Source organism: Herpailurus yagouaroundi, unplaced genomic scaffold (genome assembly GCF_014898765.1).
Source record: "Herpailurus yagouaroundi ecotype Mexico unplaced genomic scaffold, PumYag 166, whole genome shotgun sequence".
Taxonomy (NCBI): Eukaryota; Metazoa; Chordata; class Mammalia; order Carnivora; family Felidae; genus Herpailurus; species Herpailurus yagouaroundi.
The window spans coordinates 12,734,719-12,747,639 of record NW_024412407.1 but is presented as its reverse complement, the minus strand read 5'-3'; the positions used below and the strand labels follow the sequence as shown (position 1 = coordinate 12,747,639).

At 37.4% G+C, this 12,921-nt stretch overlaps 1 protein-coding gene across 1 annotated transcript in view; it reads left to right on the top strand.

Moving 5' to 3' along the window:
* Positions 1-12,921, top strand: part of PDZRN4 (PDZ domain containing ring finger 4) — a 143,198-nt gene that overhangs the window by 43,059 nt on the left and 87,218 nt on the right. The window lies entirely within an intron of this gene.

Genomic DNA, 12,921 nt, shown 5'->3' with positions numbered 1-12,921 from the left:
TCAGTTACCAAAAAGAAAACTTCTGTGTAAATGTTACATAATTTCTTAACTCCTCCCCTGGAAGATAATCTTTCCAGATGGTCAACATAAAGCAAAATAGAGAAGGAAAAGTAGAAAGAGACACTTTGTTCAACTCAAATGGGAGCTCTAGGTTGGTAATGCTGTACTCTGTGGCATAGAGAACAGATAAAATTTCAAGCAGGAGTAAATGGAGATGATAAAAGATTCCAAAACATGACTTGATAATTATTTTGTAGGATAGACAGAATTCTCATGATGTCAGGCAAAGAAAATGTAAAAGCCAAAATGGAATCTTAAATTACAAATAAAGATTTTTTTCCAGTAGGTCCTGTTTCAAAATTATCTTCATTTTGTTCTCCTCTGTATAGAGGAAGGTGAGCTGCACACGACGACAGACGTAGTGGTGAAAGGAAGCACATGTACCCCAAAAGATGTTTATTCTTCAGCTTCCACCAGTGCCTCATATTTCCACCATGGCAGTTGCTCCCCTGTCAGCCAAGTCCGAATCTTTGTTTCTGCCAGTGTGTCACCCATCAAAGCAGGAGCACCTCCTAGACATGCCTTCTTTACTCTTTCACTCCAACCACACTTATTTAGACACTCAGCTCAGCAGCTTATTTCTCTAACCTTCAGATGCTCTTCTTTCCAACATAGCCTGTAGAGTATGACAAAATTAATCTTAAGCATGAAGCAACTTATGCTTCTCTGTCAAAACCATATTGCCTATGCGACCTACCCCAACTCACTAACCTAGCATTTAAATCCTCAACTTCTTACTACCTGTCCCTGTTCCCTCCACGTTAGATTAAAACTCAAGTCTGGCAAATGGTCTTGTCACCTCAAGTCTTCCTTCCTCTGTGTCATTGATCCAGCCGTCTTTCCCAGACTTTTCCTTTATTTACCATTGAAAAACATTCTCTTTAAACCCTCCTTAAAAACAAGCTCAAACCCAAGGCTTCCATAGAGTTTTCCTTGATCATCAGTAACCTTGAGAGTTTTTGAAATTCCTATAGCACTGATTGTTTGCACTACTAATTTAGCATTTAGAACATGCTACGTTATATTATTGTTTCTCTTTTTTGTGTACATGCACTATCTCTCCAAGTAAATTAAAAGGTTCCCAAGACAAAATGCATATTTTATACCTATTCACCCTTCTAGTATCAATTACATTGCCCTACTAAGATTGGCCATTTTCTGCATGTTTGTGGATGAGAAGGATCAATTTACCAGGTTAAGAAGAAAGAGTTGATTATAGGGACACCTGGGTGGCTCAGTTGATTAAGTGTCTGACTTTGGCCCAGGTCATGATCTCGTGGTTACTGGGTTTGAGCCCCACATCGGGCTCTGTCCTGACAGCTTGGAACCTGGAGCCTGCTTCAAATTCTGTGTCTCCCTCTCTCTGTGTCCCTCCCCTGCTTGCTCTCTCTCTCTCTCTCTCTCTCAAAGATAAATAAACATTAAAAAATTAAAAATAAAGAGTTGATAATAATACCTTTTATCTATAGAGGGTGTCTGAGTTTTATCAGTTTTTATGCTTTTTGACTGCATGTAACAAAATACCCCATCAAAGGTAGATTAAATAAAGGAGTTCAAGTTCATTTTCATCACATCAAAACATGCCAAGAATAGTTTTTCTCAGCCTGGATCAGTGAAGCAATGATGTCAGGCTTTGGGTTACCTTCCCTGTCTTTATCTCAACCATCTCTTCATTGTCACAAATGGCTGCCATGGCACCAAGCATCATGTCCTCATGTATCCAAACCTAATATGGAAAGACAAAGAAGGTGTTTTTCTTTGTCATTTATCTCTCTTTTATCAAGATGAAAAACCTAGAAGTACCTCCATAGTTTCCCCCCAGGAATAGTTTAATCCAGTGTTGGATTAAGTGCCTGTCTCTTTGCTATTAAGGAAGGTGGAAAAGAAGTACCTAAAATATTCTGCCTCTATCAGGACAGCTGGGGTTCTACAGAAAGGAAGAAGGGAATGGATTCTGGGTTGGCAACCAAAAGTATCTGTCACCAGGTAAGATGCAAAGTCAAGTAACAATCATGAAGAACCTACCGTGCCATGATCCATACTAGTTGTTTTCACATACAGTAAAATTTTGGTTTATGAGCATAAGGTATTCTGGAAACATGCTTGTAATCCAAAGTACTTGTATATCAAAGTGAATGTCCCCATAAGGAATAATGGAAACTCAGATGATTCGTTCCACAACCCAAAAATATCCATATAAAAATGATTACAATACTGTAATATGATACAAAATAATAAAATACAAAATATAAAGAAAAATTAATTAACCTTTGAAAACCTTCATGGCTGGTGTGAGGGAGACAAGAGGAGGGTTATTGTGTAGGATGACTTTCACTATCACTGATGGATGTTGACTACAGTGCAGTATTAATAAACTCTTGTCATATACTGTATTTGATGTAACTGGAAACAAGACAGCAGAGGAAAGGGTCTATATCTGCAGGCAGCCTGACCTAGAATGAATCAGAACATTTGTAAACTTACTCTTGTATGGAAAAGCAAAGGACCGTCCATAGGTGCTTTGAAGTGACAAAAAATACACTAGTCTCAGTTGTGGGCACCTTCCAACGTTCTGAAAAGTCACTGATTTCTGCCAACCATCATGGCTTGAGACTGAGCATCTGAGCATGGGGGACGTTCCTCCATAATGCTACAGTGAACAAGCGAGAGAGAGAGAGAGAGAGAGAGAGAGAGAGAGAGAGAGAGAGAACCATTGGCTCAGTTGTGATCATGTGGCGTTCAGTGTCGTATTCCAAGACATCACTCATTTATCAATTTATTTGAAATTTATATCAATTTATATCAAATTGATTAGAAATGTTTGCTTGTCTTGTGGAACTTGCAGAATAAGTTACTTGCAATCAAAGTTTTACTGTATGTGGAGTTATTTATTTCTATTAGTAATCCTGCGGGATTGGTAGTATTCTCCATTAGCATTTAAAGAAGCTGAGGCTCAGAGGGGTTAGAGAGTTACCAAAATCAGGTAAGAGAGAGGAGATTTAACTTCACCTTATACAGCCAAGGCTGGGATGTTTCCTACTGTACTTCAGCTGAGTCTCAAAGCAGAAAATTTTAATGATAGGTAGAGAAGAAAATCCCTAACCAGAATAGGACGAGGAGTGTATCTGATATCTAGCGTATCTGGTATCTAGTAGGAAGGGAACAAGGGACAGAAGAAGTGAATTGGCTTCCTGACAGTCAGGCTTCTTAGCAGGGAGTGGGAAGTGGTGGCATGCATCGGAGTTTAGGCAAGGATCAACTCTATATTGATAGGAATATTGAAGGGTTTTAAAACTTTTCAAAATTATGTAATTATTTCTACTTAAATGAGCATAAAAACAACTTCCTGAGAAACTTTATCCTGACATCAAATATATAGTATTTGAGAAGCAGCCATGAAATAGAATTTTTCAGGAGATATAATTTATGTAGAATCTGAAGAATAGCCTGTGGTTTGGCTGTGCTTTCTTTTAACTATTCTAAACATTTTATATTTTGTCCTCTTTGTCGAAGCGCAGGTAGTAGATGTCCACTATAACCACGGTTTATGATTTTTTCTTTACTTTAAAATTTTGCCTTTTAAGGTTATCCAAAAAGCAGCAATTTATTTTCATTCTCTCAATAAGCTTCCATGAGACTTCAGAGAGGTATCTCAAAAAGAATGAAAAATAGTATGTGTCTCTTTTGAGATTTCTTTGGATTCTTATGGTGCCTTAGGACTTCTGTAGAAGAGCAGCATCCTAAACATATTTTTTTCTCTTTCTTTTTCTTTTTTTTTTTTTTTGAAGCAGTTGGGGAGGAGAGAGGAGAGGGTGGCTGAGATTCCTCCCACCCCCCATCTAGAGAGCTTCAGAGCAGTGTGTAGAATTGATGTATGACATGCTGTTCCTTTGTAAAAGCATCAAGAATATTAAAATACTACTATTATCTGTGCTTAGCCTCAAGCTTTCTTTAATGATCCTCCCAGATCTTGCAGGAACTCAGACTAAATCGAATGTATGAGTTCAAATGGTAGCAACACAGTGACAATTAATGGTTCTTGTCAGGATCCCTCCATTATGGCGTATAACTGCTAGTCTTTTTTCTTCTCTTAAAGGTTCTGGGGCAGCTTATTAAAGCATCTAATCTTTGCTCTGGTATGCCCTCTCAAAAGAAAAAAAATAAACAACTAATCAAGTAGGCATTCTCTGTGGCTTAATTCTGAGTCCAGTAGACACACATTGCATGTATCTGAAGAAAGCCCTCTTTATCTGGCGTTTGAACTTATATCCTTTTCATTTATATTTTTTGTGCTCATTTTTTATCTTTGTTAAATTTTATTCTCTCTCCCAGGCTGAAAAACTGCATTTTTAAAGTATCTAAATAGATGAAAATAGCTCAAGAGTTTTCTGTGTTAGAGCCTGCTCTTTTTGTTAGGCCCATCAATAAAGTTCAACAACTTATTTTTAAAAGAAAGACAATAATGATCCATATTATATAGAAAACTGGTGAATGTCCTATACCGAAATTGAAGGAGTGTTAGTCCTGATAACTAGATTCTCTTGCCCTGCTATAATGTGAAAGAGAAGAGATTTTTGGAAATACTCCCATAATCCTAAGAGATCAAAGCAAATCCATGTGAATTTTTGAACTTGAATTGACCTTAATCAAAATGGCAGGATGGAAGATATCATTTACATTTGCTGGCTTCTTCTACTATAGTCACCTATGTAACCTGATATTGTCAACCTCGGTGTCTTTTCTCATTTTAGTAGAGTAATTAGGGGTTTGGGGTCAAATCCTGACTGTTCATGAATTAGCTATATGACTTGAGATAAATCACTTTAAATTGCTGTATCTGTTTCTCACCCACCCAAAAAGTGTATACTAGAGGGATCATCCCACCACAAGGAGCTTTCTTACCAATTACACGGTGCCTGCATACAAGAAAAATTTAACACTTGATGACTAGTAAATGCCTAATTAGTTGGAACTGTTAGAATTATTTTTTTCCATATTTTCATGTCACTTAATATAACCTTGAGATAGATATATATATATATATATATATATATAACCTTGATATCCTTAATATCAATATTATCAATTATCAAGGATAATATCAATATCCTATATATAACCTTGATATCCTTAATATAATCCAAGGAGCAGGTAGATTTCTATCACTCAAATTTGCTACAAGCTTCCTGTGTGACTTTGGACCACCCCTCTAATCCTTTTTCCTTAACTCTAACACGAAGTTTTTTGGTCCAAATATTCTTTGCAGGCACATTGGCATTTTACTCTGAAAATCATCCTAAGACAATAAACACCAGAGAAAAGAATGTGGTAGATCAGGAGTGCCTACACACCAGTCCACCAGCGACTTTTTGTGTTCTTTCGGATTATATCCTCCCTCCAGCCATCCAAGACTGGTCCCTACCATGTTCCTCAAGTCTCACTGTCTAAGCGTGTATCTCATGCCTGAAAACTGACCCCTTTTCTCCAAACCCAACCTCCTCCTGGAAGAATATACTTATCCAGGATCCAAGTTTCTTAACATCTTAGTATTGGCACTACTTGACCTGATTAACCCACCCACAGTAAAATACAGTGAATGTTTATTAATATGTTTCTGTTCCCAGACAAGATATATGCCTTTTTTTTTAAACAAAGGTGGAGGTAGGAGGAGGAGAAGGGAGGAGTTTTGGGTAATAGCTTCCATGGCAGAGGAAGCTATTGAGGGAACAAGAAGAAGCCTGTCTCTGGGTGGGCAAAACTACATCATCCTGTATTTGGTGTAAGCCAAATCTGACAGCCTATACCCCTTACTTGTCCCAGGATGGCTAGATGCTAGAGATTGACTGACCCTGTGGGGTAATTCTGGTACGGAAATGACACGTCAGGAAATTCTTGGCAAGCCAGGACTCACTAGATGTGTTACTATTCTTACTGCCACCTGTTTCCTAAGCTACTATGTGTGTTTGCTTTGAAATAGTATTAAAGGCAAGGCTGTTTAACAATTCCTGTATCTGCCGTTGCTATGACTTAATCTCAAAAATAACACTTAACCAGAAATATATGTAAAGGTTTGCTATTAAAATATTTTTAAAACTTAACCCTTGATGAGATAAACTAAGATAAAATACCATTTAGAAGAGAGAAGAGAAAACCAAAAGGTGACTGCAACTTTTAATATTATGTGGTGAATCACAACCAGTAGTGACCAGCTGGTTCTCCCCCTTTTGTCCACATGGACCTATGTTTTAACATAATACTATTTTTAAAAAAGCACACATTATTTCAACTCTGTTGTTGAAAGTGTCCATGTACAGCCCAGATGACCCCTTGGCATAGATGCTGTAAATGTTACACAGAATGACTTCCAAGGTCCATTCTTACACTGGCAAATAACTTCGATAAGACTCCTATTCTGATAATTCCACTGTTTGAAATGCTTCTTGAATTGGGTTAGGGATAGAAAAACTAAGAAAAATGTAACTTGTTGCATATAAATCTTAGATTTGGAGTCAATCCAACTGGGGTTCAAATCCCATTGCTTACAAATCTTCATTGTGCCACATAAACAGAAATATACAACATTTATCTCTTTTCTCATTTGAAAAACAGGTGTAGTAATTAGTGTCCAATCTAAGAGAATTATTGCAAAAATTGAATGAAACAAGATTGTACCTGATGCATCATGCTCAGCGCAGAGTAAAAGCTCAATGAATGAGGCTTTATTATTTGGGTGGACAGTCTAGCTAGAGATTGCAAGAGAAATGGCAATAGCATGGAAAGGCAGTCGCTGGGAGAATATGGGGGATGGCAGAGAAAGAAGGAGGCAGGTTAACCAAGATGGGAAAGTGGAGAATAAAAATGGGGAAAAGAAACCAAAGTAAGAGAGGTGGGGAAAACTTCCTGGGAAAGACAACTCAGGATCAAAGCCTGGTGCATATAGTGGCCTAGTATCTGTCCAGTTACTGTGAGTCTATCCGTCACTCCTCTCCCCCCTGCTCACTGCTCCCATCCTTCTCCCCCTGCTGTCCACAGGTGCACAGAACACTTAACCTGTGAGCCTTTGCGATGACTATTTCTCTCCTTGAGTTCCTCCAGAAAGATATATTACCATTCCTTTATCTCTTAATTAAATCTTTGCACAAATTTCTGGCACCTTCTCACTGAGACCTACACAGACCACAAAAAGAAAAATTACAACTCCCCTCCCCGACTCTCAGCCCTCCTGTGCTTCTCTGTTTGCTCCATAACACTTAGCAAATAATTACCTTTCTATAGCACTTAACCATCTACTCGTTAGTAGATGAAGTATTTATTATATTTATTGTCTGTTTGCCTCACTAAAATGTAAACTCCATGAGGTCAGGGGTTTTGTCTGACTTGTTTATCTGTATCACCTCAATGCCTAAAACTGTCTGGCACCTACCTGGCTGGTGCTCATTGATTTCTCTCTCTGTCTCTCTCTCTGTCTCTCTTTAATTCATAAATGAAAATGGAGGGGGATAAAAGGAAGAGGAAACTAATCTCAGACTCAGGAAAATTATTTTCTAATTGTTTTTGTTTCAATTAATATTCCCAGTGCTTTGATAGGAGCATAACATTACACACTAGAAAGAGCTCAACATCTAATTATATTTTAAATTGTAATTGTTAGCTTTGAGTTTTAATAACATCATTTGCCTTCTCTTCTACTGTAACCAACTCTAACTAGACCTAGAACTTGAAATCGTATAAGCAGGGTACCTCAACTATATGTGGGACGCCTGAGTGACCCAGTTGGTTAAGCCTCCGACTCTTGATTTCGGCTCAGGTCTTGACCTCACAGTTCATGGAATCAAGCCCCACACTGGCCTCTGCACTGACAGCAAGGAGCTTGCTAAGGATTCTCTCTCTCCCTCTCTCTCTGATCCTCCTCTGCTTATGTGCTCTCTCTCTCAAAATAAACTTAAAAAAAATGTTTAATGTTGTGATCTCTAAAATGTGCTGGTTTCCAGAAATTTGCTGATTATACAAAATACCTATTTACTTATTGGGGTATACACCAATAATATAATTCATAAGGCTTGTCTCTTGACATCCAGTAGAAATATCTGAAGTCCTGGTGTCTAGCAAATAAACTGGTGGTGGGAACAACTGGTGTAGACAAAGCACAGGTTTTGTAACATTTCATCCCCCTTTCCTGTATCATGTTCAACCACCTTATGAAGTAGGATGAAGAATGCCTACTAACTAAGAGGTGAGCCTTTTCTCAAATAGGGGTTCTAAAGCTGAGAAAGTAGTTCCTTGTTGGATGAACATAGTAATTGACTTTTATAGCCTTTTAGAAAATACATGTGTTTGTATCCTTTTTAAACACATTAAGAAATACATTAATATGAATGAATGAATGAATGAATGAATGAATGAATGAATGAGAAATGAGTCTGCCGTGTTTCTTTCTGTATGCGGTCACGTCAAAAGCTCCAAGTGGTAAAGTACTGTTTCCAGAACAAATGTTACAAGGTATTATTGTTAATCTGGTGATATTTCACAGCCGTTTAGTCCTGCAAAAGTACATATATTGTCATCCCTTCTCCATTCCTTTATCTAGCATTCTAAATCCTGCCCCAAGTCAGCAACGCAGTGAAGTGTTCAGATAATCTGCCTGGAGCAGAGCATTTTGAGAAAAACAATATGGAATTTCAAGCAATTTTTAAATTCATATCAACATTATTTTGGCTATTCTTTATTAAGGAGCCTATTATAGCCATATATAGGCCTCATTTCTTGAGAAAGATACGGAAAATTTAAATTTAGAGGAAACTATAACTTGAATAAGAATAGAAAATAAATCCATACAGAAAAATTAGTCAAACACAATATTTATTAGAATAACCAAGCAGCAGTTCTTCTGGAATCCAGGGATCTTTGTCTTCCCTGTCTTTGCCATATGGCCATTAACAACAGTGCATGATTTTACCACTTTAATGACAGCTTTAAAAATCCAACATAGAGTAGCTGTTGGGCAAGTGACAGCTTCTGAGTCTCCACATCAGGGCGATGCCATAGTGAAGAACCCCAACGATCACACTTACCTTTCTTGACCAGCAGGAAAAAAAAGAACATAATTAGAGCCCTGTTAAAGAATATTGCTTGCTATTTTATTCAGATCTATTCCAGGTCCATTTTTTTCCCTCTTAAAATATGCCTCTCTCTCTCTCTCTCTCTCTCTCTCTCTCTCTCTCTATATATATATATATATATATATATATATATATATATATATATATATTACAAAATGAAAAAAATAATCCATGATGCAGAGGTTAATTTCTGTCCTTCAGCTTCTCTGTCATGCAGTGTTTCAGCTCTCTTATAATAAACCCAGGTCTCTGTAACACCCAGCGTTCTTCAACCTCAATGAAGAAAAATGCCACTAAAATTAAGCCTAAAACAATCCTTCTCAACTGACCGTGATTTCCCCCTTTATACATTTGGCATTGTCTGAAGACACTGTGACATTGTCACAAGTGGTGGTGGTGTAAGGGGGGGATGTTCCTGGCATCTAGGGGGTAGAATCCAGGGAGGCTGTTAAACATCACCAACACACAAGATGGCCCACCACAACCAAGACGTGTCCTGCCCCAATGCCGGTAGTGCCACCATTAAGAAAGCCCAGCCTATAGGATGTTGTGCTGTTCAGCAGTGCAGTCACATAGGAGATCATTTCTGGCAGCTGCTTCTCTCTGAGCATGTTTTACTAGAGTCATTGAGGGGGTAATGGATCATTAGATGTGAATAGAATTTACCTCCATGTCTGGAATCTCAATACTTTACACACAGTGTCCAACTCAAGCAATGAGAGGAAGTCAACTCACCATTGTCTAAATGTATTATTTTATTTTATTTTGAAAGACTTAGACTTCCTCAGTTTTGGATACTTTACTGAACTTCTTCCTCTTTCAACATAGAGCTCTTACTTTGTGAAGCTGTCATTTGATAAGTCTAGGACATTAGTGAACATTTCATAGTGACATCAATTACCCATAATCCTCATCTTTTTAAAGTTACCAAATTGAATATTTCACAAAGGCCAAGTTCAGCCACTAGTTCTATACTCTGATTTAACAATATTTATCAGAACTTGAGAATCAATAATGGCTTGTCTTGTTATTATTTCCTTCTTTGATGAGTAGTTTTCCCAAGAAGATAATATTTAGATTTAAATTAAGAACCATATTCTATATCCTGTATAGTGATTAATTAATTCCAGACAACAAGTTGAAAACAAAGCAGATATGTCTCATGGTGGTATAACAAGAATGCTGAGAAACAGTCAAGGTTTTTGTTTGTTTTTTTTTAATGTTTTTGTTGTTGTTTTGTTTTTGACCGAGAGTAAACAGAGGAGGGGTAGAGAGAAAAGGGAACAGAGGATCTGAAGTGGGTTCTGCCCTGACAGCAGACAGCCTGATGTAAGGCTTCAACTCATGAACTGAGAGATAATGAACTGAGCCAAAGTCAGACACTTAACCAACTGAACCACTCATGCACCCGACTAGTCAGGGCTTTTAATCCCAGATTTAACACTTGTTGTATAACCTTGGTAAAAATCAATTAAACAAATACTTACCTCTTATTTAAGATGTGACTAATGCTTAAATCTCCTGTGAGCAGTGAAATAAATGTTGGTAAGGCAACTGATTTATAAATTGCTAAATAGATTGTGAATATCAAGTACTAACTCCCCTCATCTGTAATGACTTCACATGTGTTTGAAACTTATTATGAACTCTGGTCTGTTTCTAGAGCTTAAGTGACTTTCCAAGTCTACATTGGTAACAAATGGTGTAGAATGGGGACTTAAGTTCTCTGACTACTAATTCAATGCTCTTATTGTGTACAGATTTTACTTTTTCAAATTTATTCCACCCCCAAATCTCAAAAGCATCCTATCTCAATATGTTTAAATATGTCATAATCATATGTGACTGATAAACATTGGATAGAGAACCCTTTTGAATGCCATGTAGGTAATAAGGTATTATATATAATTTCCATATTTTTGTTGAACTCATACTCTATCTCAGTATTGATTATTTTTTTATGTATTGTCACTTTACTTTGTCATAACAACTTTTAGAATTGTTTTAGAGCATCATTGTCACTAATGTGTAGATGAAGAAATCAAAGTTCAGAAAAGGCAAGCGATTAGTCTGAAGTCACACAGCTGCTAAGGGGCAGAGCTCAGAATCGAGCCCAGGGCTGAACATTCATACTTTTCCCCTTATGCTTTACTCTGCCTTTGTGTATTCTAGTAGTACGTCAATCACTATCTTTTCATATGCTGTTTATGCAACCTAGACTCTCAAAATAGTGCTTTCTCTGTTTCCACAGGTATAGACCACACGTTCTGGCCCCACAGGCACATCATCTCATGAGGTCACCTGAGTCGCTAGACTCGCCTTTCTATAGCAATGTCCCATGTCTAAGATCCTGTACTTAACCCTGCTGTGCAAATCTCCCCCACACATTTCAAGAAATTCCTACAAGTGGTGGGATCTAGCTATTGGTGAAATCACAACTCTTAGAATCCATCTTCTCAGCTCCACCAGGACATACCCTCAGGTCTGAGTTATTAGAAGAACCCTCTGAGGGTCCCTGCAGGACAGAGCAGAGTTGGCTTTTGTACTGTGAGTGCCCACAGAATGTTTCAGGGCGAGCATGGGCAGTGCCAGGGTCTTTGAGATTTTCCTACAGAGGGAATAGCATATCTGCCACTTTACTCTTCTGAGAAAAGAGTCACCAGTGGGTGACTGTTAAAACGGACACACATTGCCGCCCCTCATGCCCATGTTGTCCCAGTACCATATGAATCATCAGATAAAGTTGTCTAAATAGTTTGCGTCTAGCAGTAAGTGCTTGAATTTTCAATTCTGTGAAAATTGGGGCAAACAAGAGCTGTGGATGCTCCTTTGCATGGTCTGGGTCCATTTTTCTTGCCTGTGCCTTCATAGGTCATTTTAGTAGGACATAGAGAGAGCCTGTATCAGGGGTTACTAACGAGTCATAATTCTAAGAAGAAAAAAAACTATCTTGTTTTTTTAATTGTCTTTAACACTTTTGTTCTTATTGGAATTAGCATGTTATATTATAAACTGATTAATGAACTGAAGATGTCATTATATATTTAATAAGAACTGCTTTTGATCATATAATATCAATGGTGACAAATTTTTATCTGTGTATTATTCTCTTCTTTATCTGGCTCCCAGACCTTTATTAATGCCCAGTAGTGTCTGAATAAAAATATTTTCACTTGATATAATTTTAATAACCTAATTCATATGTCTTTCATACATATTCATATGAAGACCACATAACCCCCAGAAAAAATGAAACGTATGCTATGAATTGATTAGTGCATCAAGCAATTGTATCAGACGCATACAAAAATGTGTGTTCTCCATGATCTTACTTATAAAATGCTTTTTGAGTTAAAGATTTATGTATTCAGCAACCTGTAACTCCTACATGCTACTGTAAAAATCTTCAAAATATAAAACAGCAGTGGCAAACTGAGAGTTAATTTCCATATATGCAAACATCTTTAAAAGGCAAAGCCTAGCTAAGTTAACTTAATGTTATCTGTTAATTTATTATGATATCTCCTTTATACGCAAAACTTTGGAATCTAAATCATTATAAGAAGAAGGAAATCTTAGATGAAAAACAGATGACTACCTCTTGTGACAGAGTTTCCTCTCAAAAAATTATGAAAGGGTCGTAAGAAGAAAAATATACTGTGTAATATTGAAGTATTGAAGAGCTAGGAGGGCGCGTGTGTGTGTGTGTGTGTGTGTGTGTGTGTGTGTGTGTGTGTGTGTG